Genomic DNA, 22,629 nt, shown 5'->3' with positions numbered 1-22,629 from the left:
GCTTTTTACTCAGATGTTTGAATCAAATACAGGGGCTGTCTATTGCAGCTACCATGGCTGTAGATATGAAAAGTGACCACGGTTGATTTTTTTTCTGTGTTTAATTTCAAACTGAAATAGTATCTTCCTTATTTAATAAACAAATTTAAATTATTAAAGCTGCACTAATAAATATTTTTGTATTAACAGCCGATTAATACAAATTAATACATTTAATGAGAAAGGTGTTGGTCATAGTAACAAACACACAGAAAATTACCATCCAACTTTACATTCCGTTTCCGGCTCGCAACTTTACTGTTTTGGTTTACTGCTAATGCTCTTATTAGCAACAGAAGGGAACTGTTTTCAGTGGGAAAAAAAAAGTGTATGTACTTGCCCTTAGCAACTAGCTGGTGAATACAGTAAAGTATTTAGAAGCTAAAGAGCCAGATACTTCCCTCAGGAGTTGGGAGAGACCAAAACAGAGCTAAAAGCAGATTGATTACTGGACATCTCCTCGTCTGGTAGCCAGAAACACATCTCCAAATGAATGCTAATTGTGTTCCGTGTCTGTTGGATGTGTAAACAAGGTTTGCAACATCTGTTTGCTGACACAACAGTTTGTAGGTGATAATATGTCAATGCTGTGTTTATACCTTGCCCCCAAGTGGCAAAAAATTACTTAATACTTAATATTGCTTTAAAAAGGAGAAAACTAACAATTTTTTTGTTGTCATTAACGTAATTGTCACAGTGAATTTACATTAATGCCACAGTTCCATAATTCAAGCCCATTCAAACCACTGAGATTCTTGTGTGTTTAGTTCGTGCTTCCATCCAATTTGATAAACACATTGATTAGTTGCATGTTGTGTTTTGCGCTTACCAGCCGCTGCTCAGTAAGCCTGACCATGTCATGCTTTATGGCCTTTTGCCTTTGCATCAAAAACCTGTGTGAACATACATCAACACCAGCTCATAGGGACCCAGTGCCACCAGTGACAGTCTTTGATGAAAGCTGTTAATTATTATCAGATCCAGCACCCTATAGTAGCTGTACACCCCTGGGGTTGAACGTATGACTTCAGTATAGACGAAAGATTTGCAGGATTTAAAAGTGTTGCTTCTTCCACTCTCTGATATCTCCCTTATGAGCCCCAGACAAAGAACACTGAGTCTCATGCAATTATTTTTTCTGCTCCACCACAACTGGATGATTCTCCTCATGCTTTTAAGTCTGTCCACTGGGGTCATGGCTCATCGGAGTGTATGCTGTGTATTCCTGTGCATGAATGAGCGAGCGTGCGCGTGGTCTAGCATTTGTGCATGTTTGCTTCTGTCATACAGCATGTTCTCTTGCCCACATGAGTATCTTCAATTCTCTGTGTTTTCCACTTTTCTCTGTGTTGTTTCTATAAAATTACAGTCTATGCTATGTCTACTTTGAGCAGTCAAAGGCTTTTGTGTGCCAGTATTGACTATTTTCCCACTGCATACTGAGTGGGGTGATGGGGCAGAGGTGGTAGGTGTTAGTAGGTGTACCTCTCATGTCCACTCAGGATGGGAATGAAGTAGGCAGTGGGTGGAGGTCTGGCTAGAGATTAGCCCTCCTCTGTCTGAGTGATCCCAGGACTGCAGCAAAGACAGGGCTGGCCCCTCCTCTGCAGCTCCCCACATACCCATTAATGTAAACAGGATCAATATGTTTGTTGTGAAACCTGCACAACTAAAAGGAGAGAGTGAAACCACAGACGCGTGAGGTCGGAGTCTTGCCTCATTCTCACTGTCTTTCTATAACCCATCAGATTTCCGTGTCCTATTTCTTTTTTTTGACCGTACTTATATTGTATACTTTGGGTGTCTAAATTATTCTGTTTAAACACCTTTAAGTGCCTGCTTGGCTCCCAAGCAGCAACCATTACAGCTGCATCGTGAAAGAGTACCAAAGTACATGAAGATCCAGTTCTCTGAATGGCTGCTAGGTGCTAAGTTGAAGAAAAGAGGCACTGTATTAAAGTGAAGACAAAAACTTTTGTAATTCTCTCTAATTTTAAATCTTAATATCAGTGGGAATTTTGTCTTCATACGTCTTATTTATTCAACTTCTAATGTATGAAACACCATATTGTTCATAAAGTGAGTTAAGATAAGATAAGTTAGACTAGCTATAGAGATCAAAGTCCTGATGTCCCGTCTGGGTTAGCATCTGTTCCACTAGCTCTCTCTATCTTTCATTCAGCATTTCTGTGAAAAATTAAATGTGTTCCTGGGGTTTATTTACCATACTCCAAGACAGTCTACAGCTGCTATGCTCTTCTTTTCTCCTGTCTCTGACTTGCATGCAATCCTGATAACCGCTCCTCCGGAAAGTATTTTCTACATTTTAATGACATGGTTTTGGGGTCGTCAAAGGAGACCGCAATTCATATATTTTTTAAACATTTCCTTGTTGTGTCTCTTCTGTCACTCTGTGCTCAAGATCCCACGCATTTTACCCAGAGAAAATCTGCGTTTGAACGTCAGGAGCATATTTGAACCTTTAATTCTCAGCAAGGTTAGGTTTGCTATTATTCACCCAGTGTGAATATTAATATTCTGTTTTCAAAGTAAAAAATGCTGACAGATTTTCTGAGAAATCTTTTTCTGAGAAGTCTGTTTTTTGTGACCTCTGCCAGCTTTTGAATCCAGTTATTGTTTTTTGAAGAATACTCTAGTTGAGTGCAGCTATATCTTGTTCTAAAATAACATCTTACAAATTTAATAATCCCAGACTAAAAGAATCTTAATCTTTTTAGGCAGGACTTATTCGGTGAGACTGTCATGGTCATGGCTGATTTGTCCTCTCTGTTTTCTCTCCTGTGGCTTCTGGTTTTGCTGCCAGCATTTTCCTCTCTGGGCCATCCCTCACCTGTCCACCAGATGCCCTCAGTGTGCTCCCCTGTCCTTCACACCTTTAACTCGTCCCCAATCAGCTGTGCTCTGCTGCTTGCCTTCACAGCTGCTCCTCAACTGCTATTAGTGCTCCAGCTATTTCTCCTGTTGCCTCTGCCCTACCTCAAATCTGTTTTCAGACATCTGTCCAAGTAAACTACCTTTAATTCTACCTGCCTATTTGTGTCTGCATACAATTACTAAAATGATGATGGAATATCATGTAAATCTGCTGAATAGTATATGCACCAAATTCTGCAGAAACAATCTCTGCTTGGCTTTGATGCATAGAGTGTGTGTATGTTTGTGTGTTGTCATAACTGTAATGCCAATTTTTAAAAACAGTGTATCAGCAAACTGATCAAATTTGGCTGCATCTGTGGATATGCAACTACAGATTCAGCATAAAGTCTGCATGAAATTCAGAAAAATATGATGCATATTTTTTTTAAATCATAATTGAAGAAATTATTTAATTATTTCGGGAACATTCTGATTGATAAAGAGTAAAAATATCAAATCTTATTTGTGGCAGAATCAAATCAAATTGGCTTTGCAGCACATTGTATCGTGTAAAAGGTGCATACCCATTTAATTCTAGGACACTGAATATATGCATTTATGTTAGGATTGTTTACTGTATTGTTTTAAAGGCAGTTCTTTTGCAGCTGCACCTTGCACATCATTCAAATCGATAAAATCTCACAATATCTTAAAAATTCAGCTATTTTAGCTAAATCTATTCACTGCAGTGCATTTTTAGAAAACATATAAGTTAGGCATGGCCAAACTACAGAGCCTGGACCCTGTTACCTGTTTTTAAGTGGCCCACCATGAATTTTAAAAATAAAATAGAATATGGGCTGTTAGATCATAGTGTCAACAAAGTATAGGAAAATGCTACAATGGCTAGCCACAAGGTAGCTCAGTTCATCGCCTGGCACGGAAAACCCTTCTCGGATGCTGACTATTTGATGGTTTGCCTCACTAATATTGCCGGGATAATGTGCCCAGAGAAAACTCAAGAATTCAACATCAGTGAATCCAGAAAAACACTCACCCAACGAGTTGAAAAACTCATCTGACTTAAAACAGAAAGTGTCAAGCAAAGCTAGAACATTTGAGTTTTAATCAATTGCATGTGACGAGAGCACAGGTGCTACAACACAGCCCAGCTATTAAGTTTTTTTTGGGGAATTGACTACAACTTTTGCATCACCAAGGAGCTGCTTTATCTTAGGAGTCTAAAGGGCCCCATGAGGGGTAAGGACATTTTTGAAGCTGTATTTGCTACAATCGATGAAATGAAACTGCCCCCGGACAAGCTACGTGGAGTTACAATGGATGCGGCTCCAGCAATTGAAGGAAGGTTCATGCCAGTGGAGGTGAGGCGATTAAAATGCACTGTATTATCCACCAAGAGGCACTCTGTGCCAAGCTCAGTGATGTGATGAATGTTGTGGTGAAAACTATCAACCTAATTTTAGCATGACCACTCCATCACAGAGAATTCCAGGCTTTCCTATCTGAAGTCGATGCTGAATACGAAGATGTAACCTACCACTCAGATGTGCGATGTCTCAGTCGCGGCACTTTGCTGCAACTTAGCTACCCTCTTTGGTTGGCAGATCTGGCTTTCTGAGTTGATCTGATGAGCCAACTAAACACACTGAACAAGAGCCTGCAAGGCAAAGATCAGCTTGTTACTCTACTGTACGCACACCTGCAGCCGTTCTATGTGAAGCTCCGTCTCTTCGAGACACAACTACACAACTTCAGTGTGGTTCACTTCACCCCATTCTGTTGGAACTTAAGGCCACTTTCCCAAATGCCAACCTTTTCTGTGAAAAAGGTGAGATATGTGTCGGTGATCATATCTCTTCTGAGAGAATTCAAATCAGCGCTTCCAAGACTTTGTTGCCATTGACAAAGACATCATGCTCTTTAAAACCCCCCTGCTCGACTGATGCACCAGAAGTCGATGAGAGTATGCAGTTCGAGATTTTTGAAATCCTATGTGACGATTCCCTGAAAAGAGTCGACATCAGCTTCTCCCCCTACCAGAGTTCTGTCGGAGTTTGGAAAAGGCAGGCTTTCCTCTGATAAGGCAGCTTCTGTTCGGCTCCACATACGTATGCAAGCAAACCTTTTCTCTGATGGCTCTGAACAAAAACCGATGGCGAACCAGGTTGACCGACAGCCATCTCTGCGTCGTTCTTCGCATCTCAATAACAAGACACTCCAGCTATTCTTCAGCCCAAGGCGCAACATCACTGCTCCCACTGAGTGACCTGCTGTTCCCATGATCGGTGAGTTAAAAACGTATGACACAATTAGTATTTGATGTGTTGACAACCCAAATAACTTTCATAAATGTAGTGAATCAAATTTAATGAATCAAATTTAATGAATCAAATTTAGTAAAACAATATCTAACAAACAGTAGCCCCTCCCTTTCTTTTTAAACATAGCTTTTCTACGTTGTTTTACATCAGTGATTACATCATTGAACTCATGGACCACCACTGACACACACGTACACACACCAGACACAAAACACACACACACACAGTCTGTTTCTATTGAAACTTATCAGCATTGAAACTTCTGTAACTATATATTCTGCCTTTTTTCTTTTTTTTTTTTGCCTCTTCAGCTTCCTGAAAGACCTATTCAGAAGCATTACTTGAAGGACTAGTCTGAATAATTGCAAGAAAGAGATGCTCAGGGCTGAGAGTTGTGGAGGAATGTTGGAAACTGCCTTGTCCTTTTCTTGATCTTTTCTTCTGTTTATATTTTTTACCCAGCCTTGTGTTTTTGAACACTTCTTATACTGAACTTTGGTGAAATTATTTCTGCCTAAACCTGCCGGCACAGAAACCAATACTGGACCACTTCTGGATGTTCGAACTGCTCTGACTGTTTTATTTTTAATAGCCTATCTGCAGATTTGAATTTTGCGTCATAATCTTTAAGGTGAACACTTGGGCCATGAACTCACTGAGAGTTGTGGAGGAATGCTGGAGATTGCCTTGTCCCTTTCTTCATCTTTTCTCACGTTCTTTTTTTGCACCCAGCTTTTTATTTTGCACTGCTTTTGATAAGAGTTTTTATTGTATTCATTTAAATTAAATTTAAGATAAAAGTGATGCCTAATGTAAAATGTGACTACATCAATAAACTAATGTAATGTTAAACTGTTCAGTAGTGTCATATGGTTATTTTGATAGAAAATTAATTTTCAATGGTGCAGGATTTTCTGGTCTAAAAAACACAGTTTATTCTTGCAGTGTAACTGGTTGAAAACTGCTGCGCTTAATATTGTTCGGCCCATGACTCCTTTTATTTTTCTGTATGTGCCCCACAACCAAAAAAGTTTGGACAACCCTTACCTAAGTTGTCATGGTACCACGATCCATTTATTATAAGACAAGTTTTTGTTTTTACTTATAACTGATTTCCTCAGAAAAAACAACAACAAATTATTCACTAGGTTTAAACTAAAATCAGAGTTTATGTTTATATGCTAAATAAGGACACCTTTTACTAGAGTTTAGAATATAGAATGTCCTGTGGCAAAAGCAGAGCATAATTCCAATTTTTTTAATAGCTCTCTCCACACAAGTGTTTTTCAATTAGTTTGAATGATTAGATCTCTGCAGCTACGTATACTGCACAGGAATAACCTGATGAAGTGTAAAGGTGTGCTCAGACAGAAAGCAAAACAAATTTTTTGCCTCATGTATTTCACAGGAATTTGACTTCTGGACAGTTTGTTTTTGCCTCCAAACAGCCGATGTTACAACTGTACTGATGATAGCTTTAAGCTGTAGCTAGCAGCAGCGTACGCAGCAACTGTGTGGTACAGTCCCCGTTTGTGTGGCAATTCAGTCTCCAATCTCAGAACGAAGAGCTCTGTTACAGGTGTAAGAACGCGACCAGAGTGACAGAGTGAGATATCAATAAGTTACACGTTATACACACCTACACTGTCATTAGAATAGATTTCCTCAGTCGGAATAAGTGAAAACACTCGTGTGGGTAAGGGATGTTTAATTAAAGAGAAGAAATAGGAGAAAACACACACAAACCTGATAATAGACCTTTCCCAGACATTTCAACGTGTCAAACAGGTGTCATTAATAGATTTGCATGTTCCAGGGTCCCGATGTTTTACACGTTGGCTCACTGTCATGCTTACTGTATTGTGACAGCTAAATTAAATTGAACCATTGTTAATGTTAATAATCTCTCAGCTTTTCCTGTTATGAGTGGTAAACCTGAAAAATATTCAGTTCACTTTCTTCATCTTTTAATTATCAAAACAAATACAAAATACAAAGAAATACAAATTTGTATTGTTAGTGTATTTTAACTGTCCATTTTAGTTGTATTTATTAATGTTTATTATCATCACATAATTACTGGAGTTGCGAGCTGGAACTAGACTCACCGAGCACTTAATTAGGAACACCGTGCTAATACTGGGTAGGGCCTCCCTTTGCTCTCAGAACAGCCTCAGTTCTTCATAGCATGAATTCCACAAGACGTTGGAAACGTTCCTTTGAGATTCTGTTCCATGTTGACATGATTGCATCACATCATTTCTGCATATTTGTCAGCTTCACATTCGTGATGCAAATCTCCCGTTCTACCACATCCCAGAGACGTTCTATTAGATTCAGATCTTGTCACTGGGGAGGCCACTGAAGTACGTGCCATGTTGATGAAACTGGTTTTAGACATTTTTTTGCTTTGTGACATGGTGCAGTAACGTGCTGAAAGTAGCCATCAGAAGATTGTAAATTGTTACCATAAAGGGTTGGACATGGTCAGCAACATTACACAGGCTGTGGCATTCAAACCATGATTGATTGGTATTAAGGAGCCCAAAGTGTGCCAAGAAAACATTCCCAAAACCATTAAACCACCAACACCAGTCGTTTTTCCAGTGTTTAACTGTCTACTTTTGGTGAGTCTGTGCCCACTGCGGCCTCAGGGTTCTGTTCTCGGCTGACAGGAGTTGAACCCAACGTGGTCTTCTGCTGTTGTAGCCCATCTGCTTCAAGGTTCAAGGTGTGGTGCGTTCTGAGAGTGGTTATCTGAGTGACTGTGGCCTTTTGGTCAGCTCCAGCCGGCCTGTCCATTCTCCTCTGACCTTCCTCATCAACAAGGCGTTGATGAGGGAGGGAGATCAGTAGTTTCAGACATTCTCAAAGCAGCCCATCTGGCACCTACAATCATGCCACGGTCACAGTCACAGAGATCACATTTTTTCCCCCATCCTGATGTTTGATGTGAACATTAACTGAAGATCCTGACCTGTATCTGCATGATTTTATGCCCTGCACTGCTGCCACATGATTGGCTGATTGAGAGCTTGGTGAGTGTATCTCAGCCATACATTCAGGGATGATTTAACATCCAAGAATTTTGACTTGTCACAGTAAAACAACAAGCACAGGGGGAAGTTGAAGTAATAACACATTTCATAATTCCTCTTCAATTACATGTCCCAGTAAGCTATGACAGTGAGCATGCGTAAGTAACAGCAGGGTGTGGAAACTGAACACACCAACGGTATGCAGCCATCATTAATGCTTTTATTAATGCCTGTGCTTTCCCTGCTATGACATGTTAAAATGTCTGCTGTCAAAAAGGTCTGTTGATACTTTGTTGAGAGAAAATCAAACCAAGAAAACTAACAATAAGCCAGCTTCGATGATGCAAAAAAAGAGCTGTCGATTAAATTAAATTTTTGAATGTAGCTACATGGGGAGTTTTTAAAGGACTGTATGGGAGTGTACTGTACACATCCACACAGTCCTTTGCACAGACTGTGATTGATTGACATGTCCACTCCTGTTTTTATAACAGTTAAATAACACAACTTACATCTTTAGCATTTTTATTAGTATATGCACTTTGGTTACCTCACATAATTCCATGCATAGCCCCACCCAACTTTAACCTGAGCAGAATTTTAATCAGCCAGGACAATTGAGAAGACCTGTGTGGGTGTGAGTTCCATTATACACAACAGCATTACCATGTAAAGAAAATTTTACTCCCAAAAATTTGGATGTTAAACAGGTGCAGTTGAGGTGCCTGTATTTTTCATTGTGTGTGTGTGTGTGTGTGTGTGTGTGTGTGTGTGTGTGTGTGTGTGTGTGTGTGTGTGCGCACACAAGTATGCATGTGAGTGAAATGGCAGAGAAAATGGTGATTAACACTGGCTGTGTGGTTGCCCCTGGCGTTGGCACAGTCAAATTGAAGATATATCCCAGGCAAGTGTCTAGTTGATTTTAAAAATGACATGAACTGAAACCAGTAAGATTTTCCTGGAGATTTTGACATGTAACAGCAGGGAAAAGTAAGGTGTCATTAATAACTTTATTGCTGACTGCAAACCATTAAGTTTTGACAGTTGTATTGTGCATGCTGGTACACTGGCATGGCTTACTGGGACACCTTAATGAAATTGAGTCTATATAATGTGATCAGTCCAACCTGTGCATCTCCTTCTATGACAAGTAAAAATGTCTTCAACCTATAAATTTTCTGGATACTCCAGCTCTCAACATCAGTCAACAAGACTAAGAATCTACAGCTATGCTAGGAGCTCTGTGAGGCTGTGCTTAAGTACAGCAGGGCTTTGAGCAGGGCTTTGTACAGCTGAGGCTGATGGAAATGTCATTCCTTTTGCAGGTATTTGGTCATAAACCAAAGTATTGGACAAATTTACATTTGACCTAATGATGGCACTAGATGCAAAGGGAAGAATCACCAAATTGATTGCAATTCATCATAAGGGGACCATGAATGTGAGTGCCAAATCTCATGGCAATCCATACTAGATAAGAGGAAACTTTTACCCGCTTATGGCACTAAGGAAAAAGTTAAGGGATCACCAACGTCAGTAGGATTCATCTTCTGGGGAACAGGAATGTCTTTGCAAAATTTCAGGGCAATCTATCCAATAATTGTTGAATTATTTCAGTCTGGACCAAAGTGGTGGATGTACCGACAGACTGACATCGCCACCCATAGAGCCATGCCTCCAACATGGATAAAAATCATCCTCCCGCCACAACCAGTGAGCATTAGTCTTCGAGAAAGAGGAGACATATTTTCTAAAGGTTGAGCTGCTTATCCATGCTCGTTCTCATGGCGTCTTGTGGGAATTGTGCTCTAACAATAGAAGCTCAGAGGAATCTGTTGGAGCTGTGGCACAGTCCGATCTTTGTTATGTGACTTGTGGGCCCAGGAACATTTGTTCTCCTTCATCCCTCGATATGTGTGGGATGAACAGATCCTTCCCAGGAGAGTCCAAACTGTTTGCTTGCTTCAACTCTCTCCAGCTCTCTGTTTCATCCTTCTTGCCACCTTTTTTTTTTACTGCCAACCTTCTTATTTTTCTGTATCTGGTTAATCTCTATAATCTTCATCTATTTCTATTTTGTTTGATTTTGCCTCCCCACCCCACTTCGCTAGACTTTCCTTCCACCTCCTGTATTACAGTTTGTTTGCCTGTAATTATGTGAGTGGAGTACATACAGAAACACACCCACACTAACAAAATAATGAGCATCGGCACACTGAAGCACCATGCAGGGCTGCTTTTATGAAGGAGTGTTGAAATAGGTGGTGTGTTGAAAATGTGAATATGTTAGTGTTGAAAATATTCGTTATTACATGCCTGCCTCCCTAGATAACTTGCATGAAGATGAAAAAGCTGAACAAGCTGAAATCTGTAATATTTTTTAGCCTTGCTAGCAGTGTGCCTCTAAGGTTGGTAATGTTGGTTTGTTCGCTGGTGTATTTACCACTTTGGTCCAGACTGAAATAGCTCAACAAGTACTGGATAGACTGCCATGACAGTTTTTACAGACAGTAATGATTCCCAGACATTTAGTCCCAGTGGCTGTTGATCCCCTGCCTTTTCCTCTAACGCCACTACAAGTTTGCCACTACAACATCTTAAACTATTGGATGGATTTGCATAAAATCTAGTACAGGCATTCTTCTTTCCTAAATTACGTATCCTAATTACTCTGATAATCCTCTGACGTGTCCTCTTGTGCCACTTGCAGGTTTATTTCTTTTGGTCTCGAGTGAAATAGTTTGACAACTATCGGATGGATTGCTGTGAAATTTGCTCAAAGTCTCTAGATGAGTAGATCCCTACTTTTCGTTTAGCAGCATGACCTTCCCATCAGCCTCAGCTGTACTTTATATTTATTGCTAGCTCGTGCGGTGCCCGTTCAAACCATGCTTGTTATCTCATTAATAGTTCAGTATTTCATTCAATCATATAATCGTCATCATCGAATTTCCACGTCACTGCCGTGTTATGATATTAATAATTATAATAGACCCTATTTCTCAGATACCTGATCAGAAAATACTGGACCACAAATTAAAAAGGATTAGTGTGACACATACACTCCCTTGCCAGTTTATTAGGTACACCTAGATAAAACTAACGCAGTACAGTACAGCAAGCTTGAAATAAATCCTCCCTTGATGAGAATTTTAATGTTCAGGTTTTTTTTAAATCTGTTTAAGAGGATGTTGATTTATTTTACCGGTCATTTTGGAGGCTCCAATTTGTGGTGCTGTTGAACTGTGCTGGGTTATACTGAGAAGTGTTCCTAATAAATTTTTCGAACCCATTTATATGAATTAAGGTTGACAAAATATTAGGAATACCTGTCAGAAAACAATACAACTGAGTAACAACGTTACATGATGCTTGGTGTAATGCTACGTTACCATAACAGCAGTGGTGCATAAATTACTTGTTTCTCCTGTAAATAATCCTAATATATAATGCTTGGGTGGGGATAAAAGTAAACAAAATAACAAAGAGCTCCAGGATGCTTTTGCTTCATACGACCATGCATAACAGTTGTACTGCTGTGATGAGCCATTTACAATTTGCAGAGCTTCAGCGGACGTAAGCATTTAGCATTTACACCGCACCTCACAACCCCCCCCCCCCCCGCATGGCCTTTGACATCATCTGTACGTGTGACGATATAGCGTGATGATGACTGTTAAAGTGAAAATTGACAACAAAGCCTGGACTTGGGCGTTGGTCCATCCTGATTATTGTTAGCTACAAACTACAAGCAAAAAAACATGTTTGTAGTTGTGGGTTTTTAAGAATGCCGGGTGTATAACAATGCTGTGGAAAAAGCTAAGATACTTGACCAAACAGCAAAAATTTCCTGCAGATGGAAACGCACATATAATCTTGTTAATTACTACGTATTTTATTACATTAATTTACCCATCAAAATCAATACATGCCCATTCTCTCTTAGCCTTACTATAATGTAACCCTACAAAAATACAAAACCACACACACACACACACACACACACACACACACACACACACACACACACACACACACACACACTTTCTCTCCCCTCACTAAGCTAGTGACATTCTTCTGTGCGCTGGGTTTCTCTCCAGAGTCACTAGATCACTGTCGGATTAGCCCCCTATTTCCCTGCAGGCAGTTGGGGTGCCCCAAGTGCGCCTGTATTTTTCTGTGTGTGTGTGTGTGTGTGTGTGTGTGTGTGTGTGTGTGTGTGTGTGTGTGTGTGTGTGTGTGTGTGTGTGTGTGTGTGTGAAATGGCAGAGAACATGGTGATTAACACTGGATGTGTGGTTGCCCCTGGCGCTGGCACAGTCATAGGGAAGTGCTGAGCCGTGTAAGCACCTGCTTTATTCCCCCCTAGTGAGACGACAGAATAAAGACATCCAATTGCACCCCTGCACCCCCCACCCATCCGGTTCTCCCCCTTTCACACACTCACATAATACAATTACGTAGATATACACGCACATTAGGGCCGATGTCTATGTATAAACAGCATATAATCAGGCTGAATCTCTGCCAACCAAGAGGACTGTATCGGATCTCCGTCTGCACCGTCTTTCTAAACATGACCCTCACTGTGGGCAGAACTCTTCTGGAACGGAACTGTTCTTCCACCTAAAATGGACCATTACTCAGATCTATGGTCAGCTCTGTTCCGGCTCTCTCCGCCACTGGTCCTTGGACCCAGCCACCAGACTTCAGATCACAGCGCCTGAGTCTTTGGCAGGTCTTACAAAGTCTGGCAGGTTGTTTTAAGAAACGAGAGTTTGAATCAAACAAGACAAGCTGAGAGGAAAAACACAGAAATCCTGTAGGGATGCCTGATACCAAGTAAAAAGAAAGAGGCGGAGTTAGAAGAAGGGGGAGCCGGGGAGAGCAGGAAGGTTGCAGCTGCATTTGTTCAGTGTTGATGTTAGTGCTGAGTAGCAGCTTGTTTTTATTTTTTCAGGACATAGAATTTGGTAATAATTATATTTTCAGTCCATTTTTTTGGTTATATTTGTTATTTGTTTATCTCTTACATGCACATGGCAATCTTAGCCGAAAGGGTAACATACTGTATTGCCTTCTGTGTCCCTCTCTTGTGTTCCTACAACAAAATGTTCCTTCCCTAATAAGAAACCCTGGTACAGGACAAAATCCGGGCCGAGACGATTGCTTCAAGTTGAGTGACTCCAGGTTCAGGTGGGGCTTATTTAAGGTGATCAAATACGACCCTCTGTGGTGACTGTGGAACAGTCGCTGAGCCATGACAGATTACAAACCTTGACAGTCTAGGGTAGCCATTGCAGACGCCAGCCATACAGATAATTATCATTGTTTTATCATTATAATAATTATTGTTTTATTTATTTCAGGCACTGATTCCACAAGAACACCAAGCATTATAAAGGATACTTCTCACCCCATACACAGCCTTCATCTACACCTGCCAGCAGGTAAGAAGTACTATAGCATTCTGTCAGGACATTTACAGTTGAGTTTTTATCTGCAAGCTGCCTTGATGAAAATTTTTTAAATATGGTTTTATATTAGTTTGATGCTCTGTATGCTTATCACAAGACGTATTTAATTTTTTACCTATAGTAGTTCATTTATATACTTGAACTGCAGTTACTTTTTAATTATTTTTTCTTTTTTGTATCGACACATGTTCAAGTATTTGTATTTTTAAATTAATTACTGCAGTAACTTTTTGAACCGCAAGACTTACATTCATCTAGAAATGATGTCTCGGTCCCCGTCAGTCAGCTTAACATCTACTGGGCTCACTTTAGAAGCCTTCTAGCCCTCAGCTTTGGTCTTATGGTCTTGCAAGGCCAGTGAGGCTGTCGTAACATCTGGTGCCGGAACTCCAAAAAACAGGTGACTTGTAGCTTTACCTGCATGTGATTTAAAATGGTAGTACTACAGAGAGACGACATATTTGAGACATAAACATGACTAAGGTTTATTTTAAATAATTATGCGCAGTATAATTATAGTGCATGTGCATTTTAATAGATCTCTGATGTCCATAACCTCTTTCTGAGAATTCACAAGGATCTTTCTTACATCTGATAGGCGTCGAAGATATCAAAAGTACTGAAATGTCCGAATTGCTATGAGAACCTGGGATATCAACATTTTCGGGAATATTTTTATTCCCTTTTTTTTTTTTTTTTTTTTTGCTAAGAGTTAGATGAGAAGATTCATACTATTTGTATCTCGCTGCAATTAGTAAACCGTGGAGGTGCTTTTTAGGGCGCTTTTTACCCCTGGACAGGCTCAATGTTTCCCCCTGCTTCCTGTCTTTGTGCTAAACTAAGATAACTGTCTCCTCGTTCTAGCTTCAGAGTTAATGGACACGAGAGTAGTATCAATTTTCTGATTTATTCAGCAAGAAAATGAACGACTTTAATGCCCCAAATGTCAAAATATTCCTTAAATTGTGAGAGTCATGTCGCCAAAGTACTCTGACATATCTATCTATCTATCTATTCGTCTGTCTGTTTATTTATTTTTGGTGTGCAGATGTGTGAGACTGCACAAACAAAATTGGTGAACTGCGGGTTATATGACATGCTGAGCAATGCTGTGTGCAGAAGCGCTGACACTGACAGGGTCTAGCGTTGATACCGGGGCAGTGGAGGTCTCTCAAGTGTCACCGAGAGCTCTGGCCACATAATTTGATATAGCTGCAGTGGTGAGAACGAAGAAAAACACAAACAGCAACCTTTAATTATGCTGCCCCGGCTACTTCTCAGAGCTGAGCCTCGAGGTCAGCAAATCTCATCATTTTGTACACAAGACCTTCAGGAGTTCATTTATCAGGTTAATTCTGCAAGGGACCAGAAGCCAAGTTTTTGATCAGCCTTCTCCCTTGTGCATCCTCTCTCTTTAATCAAGCGTGAGATCTGTCTTCACCTTAGATCTCTCTTCATGACATTTCTTCAAGGGTTAATTTGCCAACAGCCATCACCAGACGTGTCAGTCTGTAGTCAAATGATCTCCCTTGCACAGCAACAGTGCTTAAAATTCACTCCATCTCCTCTGCCAATCACTGATGGCCGCATCAGAACAGAGTTTTGTCTGAGCTGAGACTCCACCGGGTGGAGATCAGTGGTGTCAGAGAATTCCCCTGGCCTCCCTCCATCCCCAGAAGGTCACTTTGCCGTAGGCTCATTCTTCCTGTCTTTGGCTCTAAGGGTTGCAGGAAGGCTGATGTCCGCGTCTAAGGAGGGAGAAAAAGACAAGGAGAGGACAAGAAAAAAAAAAAACAGCCAGCAGATTAGCTTCGGATTTCAATTTAATATGTCAGTCTGTTGTCTAAAGTTAAACTCTGTGTTAGTGGCAGAGTACCAATGATCTCTGTGTTACTGAGCAGCAGAACATGTTCTGCTACTGTCGTTGTTTGTGAGGCATTTTTGTGGACCATCTCTCTTCTGAAAGCTGATCAAAAGCTGTTTATTCGCCTGTGTGTTGTGAGGCACCACTGGTAGATTTCCTCTTTATCTTTATGTGTGTGTGTGTGTGTGTGTGCGCATGTGTGTGTGCGCTCACTTGTATGTTTGTTTCTGCTTTTGCAGACACACACACACGTTTCTCGCTGTCACCACTGGCTTTAATCATCTGTGGAGCAAGGCCATGGGCCATGGGCCCACCCACGCTTATTTAGTGTGTTTGTTTGTGTGCGTGTGTGTGCGTGTGCGTGCGTGTGTGCGTGCGTGTGTGTGTGTGTGTGTGTGCGCGTGCGCGTGTGTGCATCTCTTTATGCATCGCTCTCCCTGGTGCTGCAGTCCTGCTCTACCGCTGATGACCCAGCGAAGCACCTAAATGACAAGGAACACATACTCCCCGCTGTTCTGCGAGCCACAGCTAATAAGTTGGTCAGTCAAACAAGGAAAGTATTGTAAGGAAATCGCGGCAAAGCACGAGCTGCAACAAGCTGATAATATTTCACAGCTCTGGTGTTGAGTGAAGAAAGCTCTCGCCCAGATCTGCTCGGGTCTTTGATGGACAGGGGGGGCGAGGAGCGTGGCGGAGCACCACGAGACAAGAGTGAATAGTAAAATCAGAATTTGTTTGTTTATCTTTTACTGCTAATTCCTCATTAAAACCAGTCAGAGGCAGCAGGAGCCCTTTGATAAGAAGCAGCACAGTGTTTGCTTTACTTCTCTAAGCGCTGTCATCTGGTAAGCCCACTGTGTGAGTTGGCTGCAGAAACTGGGAGATTGTGTTGATTTACCTTATTTAAAATGTATAATTTCCATAACTCCTTCATTATTTTGTGTGTGGCTAACTGTTTGCTCGGTTGTAATCTGGTGAATCGGAGCATTCAGTGCTGCTCAGGCTTTGTCTCAAGTGAAAACTTTGTTGTTAAGCAGCACCCTGACAGTTTCCATCTCGTACATGAAACACTGTTCACGCAGTTGCTCTGAAGCTTGGCATGTGTATGTTTGTGCGTAGGATTGCATGAGCACCAGTGTGCGTGTGTGTGTGTGTGTGTGTGCGCGTGCGCGTGTGTGCATCTCTTTATGCATCGCTCTCCTGGTGCTGCAGTCCTGCTCTACCGCTGATGACCCAGCAAGCACCTAAATGACAAGGAACACATACTCCCCGCTGTTCTGCGAGCCACAGCTAATAAGTTGGTCAGTCAAACAAGGAAAGTATTGTAAGGAAATCGCGGCAAAGCACGAGCTGCAACAAGCTGATAATATTTCACAGCTCTGGTGTTGAGTGAAGAAAGCTCTCGCCCAGATCTGCTCGGGTCTTTGATGGACAGGGGGGGCGAGGCGTGGCGGAGCACCACGAGACAAGAGTGAATAGTAAAATCAGAATTTGTTTGTTTATCTTTTACTGCTAATTCCTCATTAAAACCAGTCAGAGGCAGCAGGAGCCCTTTGATAAGAAGCAGCACAGTGTTTGCTTTACTTCTCTAAGCGCTGTCATCTGGTAAGCCCACTGTGTGAGTTGGCTGCAGAAACTGGGAGATTGTGTTGATTTACCTTATTTAAAATGTATAATTTCCATAACTCCTTCATTATTTTGTGTGTGGCTAACTGTTTGCTCGGTAGTAATCTGGTGAATCGGAGCATTCAGTGCTGCTCAGGCTTTGTCTCAAGTGAAAACTTTGTTGTTAAGCAGCACCCTGACAGTTTCCATCTCGTACATGAAACACTGTTCACGCAGTTGCTCTGAAGCTTGGCATGTGTATGTTTGTGCGTAGGATTGCATGAGCACCAGTGTGCGTGTGTGTGTGTGTGTGTGTGTGACTGTGTATTCAACCCACACTCTTAACTGTACATGTGTGCAACAAGGGCTGTATTGTATTTAAAGACAAGGTTGTATTTCATAAGTCATTTCCCTCTGCTCCTCCAGAGCACGCTACCCGGTATGCGTCCATCTAAAGCCCAGATTGAGTTCAGCTCATTTTTCAACTCTGCCTCATGTTTTTAATAAAGCTGGTCGAAGGCTTGGGAGAATTAGGTGGTTGTTGGTTGGGGGGGGGGTATGAAAGGGACTAATTCCAGCGTCGGTGCTGGTTTGGGATCTCAATAGGGCCGTGTTGTACTGTCACACATGTGCGTCCACTTGCTCAATCATAGCGAGCAAAGACCTGTTTAAATCCAAAATGAGTTTCTGGCTACAAACCCCTCACGTCCACGTCACCACTGGAGTCTGATTTATGGGGGTGCGACCTAGGAAATACCACAGACATCTGTCTCAGTGCCCCCAGTTTTTATACTTGGAGATTACTTTTTTTCCCTCTGCATTCTCTCTCTCTCTTCCTCTCTTTTTCTGTAATTTGAACAACCTCTTCCAAATGTCTTCTTTCTTTTCTTTTCTTCCTCTTCTTCTTTTTCTTCTCAGGGTCCATCCTAATAGCTCTCTTTCCGTCCTCTTCTATTAGCTATTAGCTTTATATTACTGCACCTTCAGGGAAGAATAAAACAGGGAACATTTACTTCATGATGAATAAAAGCAGTTCAGTCAGGATATTCATGTTAAGGTTTTAACAATTGTTGAATCGATTTGCATTTTAGTTTGGCTGTGTGGCTGTGGAAAAAATTTGAAGCCAAACTGTCCCTGAGCTCATAAGCCCCGCCCCCCTGTTGATGCCTGTGATGCACAACATTTATTGGACGCGGACCTATGTCAAAAACATTCAAAATTCACGTCCAGCTAAATGCTAATATGGGGGAGGCTGTGAATGTAGAAGGAGTTAAACTTCTGAAAGGAGGCAGCAGAGCTCAGCATTGCTTTATACCAATTGTTTATATGGACCGCATATTGTGAAAGATACGTCATGGACTTCCAAGCCTGCGTTAACTATCGTAAAGTTCCATGATTTAAAAAAAAAAAAAAAAAAAAGGGTGATCTTTCAAGATGCAGGGATTTTTTTATGTAATTTACCCCCCCCCCAAAAAAAATATAATGTATAATCTAGATCAGTGGTTCCCAAGCTTTTTCTCTAGTTTTTCTTTAAAAATGCGTCATAGTCTCAACCTGATAATCAACGATACAATCTGAGAAGAGAGATCACTTTTTGGTTAAACTGTTCACAACTCATGCCCACACTAAGTCAGTAACCTGTAAAGGACAAGTCACTTCATTTATTAAGGACCAGAAACCAAAATGTTTGATGAAAAGACAGAGCGCAGTGTAATTTTTTCATTTAGGGATTATTTCTTTGGTAGAAAATACAGTAATTCCAATTAAAACACCTCATAGCAAGACTTGTACATTATTCAGACTAATTTTCTCTGGAAAGAGGAGTCGCCACTGTTTTTTGTTTTTTTTTCATTCTTGTTTTTTTTTTTTAAAAAGGATTTTTTTATTACTTGGAACCCCACAAGGGAAATTGCATTGACCTCAGTTTTATTGGGCTGCGGTACAAATACTAAAGACACATACAGTGTAACAGAAAGCTGTAAGATACTGTAGACGTTTCAGTGCAAGCTTGTCAAATTTATATTAATAAGATGAGTTGGGTTATTCCGCTCTCACTGCAGACATGATCTGGAGTTCAAACCATGAAACAGCCTCTCATTTGGCCCTCTCTACTGTAACTCTGTGTACCTACAGTATCTCATTTCCCTGTACGCCCGTATCCTCCACAGTCTCATTAAGGGGCTTCTAAATCCGCCAGGGTTTGATCATTAGGACGCACGAGGGGAATCAATCTGGTGAGTGAATTCCCATCACATACACCTCCAGCTCTCATCATATGACCTTGACTGCTGCCATCACTGGAATCGCTTGGTTTTAGATGAGAGGCTAAGTGTAATGGTAAAACACGTGATGTGCAGATGATGTACAGTACTGCACATTAGCAGGTTCAAGGAGGTAAATTCAAGCAGGCTAATGAATGTGCCATGCTGACTAATTCAAGTTCAGCCCCCGCGTACAGGTAATAAGAGCCACTCCACAGTTACTGCAGCGTTTCTCTACAGGCCTGGGTGACTGATTTCAGGTTAGACATCTGCAGTTGGCCTGATAGGACATGAGGGTGGTGTAGATCGTCTCAGAGGTGTTAGTTAACTGTGTAGTTCACCACACTAAGGTCCCGCTGGTGATTACCTCATCAGCGTGACAGTGCCTGGTCTCCTGTGTCAGCTCCCTGAATGCCGAGGCCTCATCCCCAGACATATGGAACTACAAAGCGATGCAATATTTTGCACATGTGCTGTCGCTTAATTGAAAGCATACATAGACATTAAAACGCGCCGTCACTTTATGATACTGCAGGTCTGCGCTCCTGCCAGCTCGGCAGCTTTGTTAACATCTTTCCCTACTGTACTAGACTAGCTCCCCTGTCCATATGCAGTAGGTCCTGGGAATGAAAACGAGTGTCACCTGTGTGCGATGCGATATCCATAGCCAGCAGTTCTTAGAATGCAGGTGGTTCGGCGGTAGAGATGAATGTGCTTCAGACGGGGGCAAATGTCGCTGTTACACAACTGAAGAGTAATAACCACAATGAGGGCCAACTCGTTTCTTTTTTTTTTTTCTCCCTCCTCTGCTGTTCTGTGCAGGAGACTGGGCAGAGTTTCAAAGCCTCCTCTTTTCTCACTCTGACTCAGTCGGAAGGAGAGAGAAGAAAAAAAAAGTGTCCTTCTCCCACATTCACATGGGAAGCTCATCATTCTGTTTTCTGTATGTGGACTAAAAGATTCCAGAAGCGAGAGACTGTTGTCTGCTGTATTCAGTACACTGTTACTCCCGGCATGTCATGGTCATCGTCTCTCAACCCGACACTCAAATACACACATGCACTTACGCGGTTTGACATTCCCCTGAGACTCTGATGCCTTGTACGCATTGTTCTGCACACCCTATTCAGAGTACTCCTCTTATTTATCTATGCATGACCTCTTCTTATTTATTCACCTTGTAATTTATTTATCTGCACATTTTGTCTTTTAAGTATATGATCCACGGTTCTGCAGCCGGGAACATGCATGCTGCAGCAAGATGTCGGGTTTGTTTTAACTAGGCTCATTAGCTGCAGAAGGCGGCACCGGTTAATTAAAATAATTCCCTGTTATCGCGGCTGCTTTGGTCAGCCAAACGATACCGGGGGACTGCTATGCAGCACAGACTGCTCTCGCTTGGCGAACGGTGCTCCTCTACCACAGCTAGCACCTAATTAGCGCTGGAGGAGGAATATTTTACCGCAAATTAACATGCCGCGCTTCGGCCTGTGCTCTAATTGACGAGCCTCATCTGAGGGCCGGTGGAAGACTGCAGCTGTATGGCAGCTCAACTCAAGCGCAGGAGAGAAACACGCATAGAATGCTTAACCATTTCATAATTAGTGAGAATCAAAAAGCTGCTTGTTTAGTGGCGGACTTAAATTGATTTTTATGGGCATTGCGTACTCAGCCAGAGGAGGGCCTCCCTGTGTTCTCCCATGACCTCTGCCGCAGTCATTGCAGCATGAAAGCAAGGTGGGGATGTTACACAGGTTAAAGGGCAGCAAAGGTAAGTATCCTATAATCCATGTTCAGATCAAAATTCAAAGGTCCAGCCTAATGAAAGCATTTGGAAAAGCCATAATCCAGAGTAATAGGAAGGGATCTGGCAAACACTCCTCTCATCAAATCACTCTGTTGAATAATATTAAAACCCAAACAACCTTCAAGATACATATTTAAAACCCTGGGGTAAGCTTTAGCACATGGCTATGCTGACAGGCAGTGTTTTGAAAGAAAATGTAACCCCACTAATATTTGAATGGAGTTTCCAGCCGGGCGGTGGGACAGTTGCAGGCTGCTGATGTGACTGCGGGGGAAAAAAGCTTAAAGGACAGGTTTGCATTTTTTAAGGTTTTCTTAAAACGGGGCTGACACGCCAATATGTACATTGAGTTATTGTTTGATGCATATGTTCCCCCTGTCCATACTGGCCCTGAAGAGATCCCATCCTAATGTGATTCCAGCGTAAGAGATGGGGAGCAAAGTCCTCAGTCCTTTTTTTGTGCAAAATGTTTTCCAGTGTTCAGCCACAGGTAGTATGAATCTTTAACAGTATGAATTTGTCAAATCAAGTGGGTATCTTCCAAATTTACTGTCTTTTTTAACGTAATTCCCTTTTTGTTTTACTAGCCCTCCACTGCAGCTCATCCTGGGAAACACTGTCCAGGGAAACACAAAGAGGAAAAATGGCGATCATTTCACTAAAATGACTAAAATGACTAACATCCCCTAGGTCTGACTAATTCAGACTGTTGAAGCCTCATATTAGCTACAGCTCTACTTCAGAATGCATTATCACATCATTATAGCAACCGATAACTCTTTCAATGTACATACAGTATGTGAACCTAAAACGCAAAGGGAGCTACAGTCCTGGTTGAAATTATTTGCACCCCTTAATTTTCAATACAGAATTTAGAATATCTTCAGATGCAAATGCAAATTAACCAATTCTGTATGATCAGATTATTTAATAAAATGTCCAAAGTTACTGAGCAACAACAACAACAAAAAAAGCTTTCATATACTGAATTCATCATTTGATGAATTTAAATTACCTCCTGAGACAAAATTAAAAAATAAGACTCACCTGTGCTTGATTTTCAGTGTTCACATGACCTGAATTAACCACTGATGGAGGACACCACTATTGAAAGATAGGCACAAAAAGGCAAGACTAATGTTGGCAAAAACATTCATAGATAAGCTACAGTCTTTCTAGGGTAATGTTCTGTGGACAGATGAAAAGTAGAGCTCTTTGGGAATGCGGTGCATCAGTTTGTTTATATGCGACAAAATGAAGCCCATAAGGAAAAGAACAACCTGCCTACAGTAAAAATATGGTTGAGGTTTTGTCATGCT

At 41.3% G+C, this 22,629-nt stretch overlaps 1 long non-coding RNA gene across 1 annotated transcript in view; it reads left to right on the top strand.

Moving 5' to 3' along the window:
- LOC120806450 overlaps window positions 1-22,629 on the top strand; it is a 152,550-nt gene that overhangs the window by 95,231 nt on the left and 34,690 nt on the right. The window contains exon 2 of the long non-coding RNA XR_005709704.1: window positions 13,666-13,746. This is a non-coding gene — a long non-coding RNA (uncharacterized LOC120806450). The remainder of the gene's footprint in view (window positions 1-13,665; window positions 13,747-22,629) is intronic.

The sequence above is a fragment of the Xiphias gladius genome, chromosome 20, assembly GCF_016859285.1.
Source record: "Xiphias gladius isolate SHS-SW01 ecotype Sanya breed wild chromosome 20, ASM1685928v1, whole genome shotgun sequence".
Taxonomy (NCBI): Eukaryota; Metazoa; Chordata; class Actinopteri; order Istiophoriformes; family Xiphiidae; genus Xiphias; species Xiphias gladius.
Note: the sequence above shows the minus strand (reverse complement) of the source record. Positions and strands in the feature narration are given on the sequence as shown.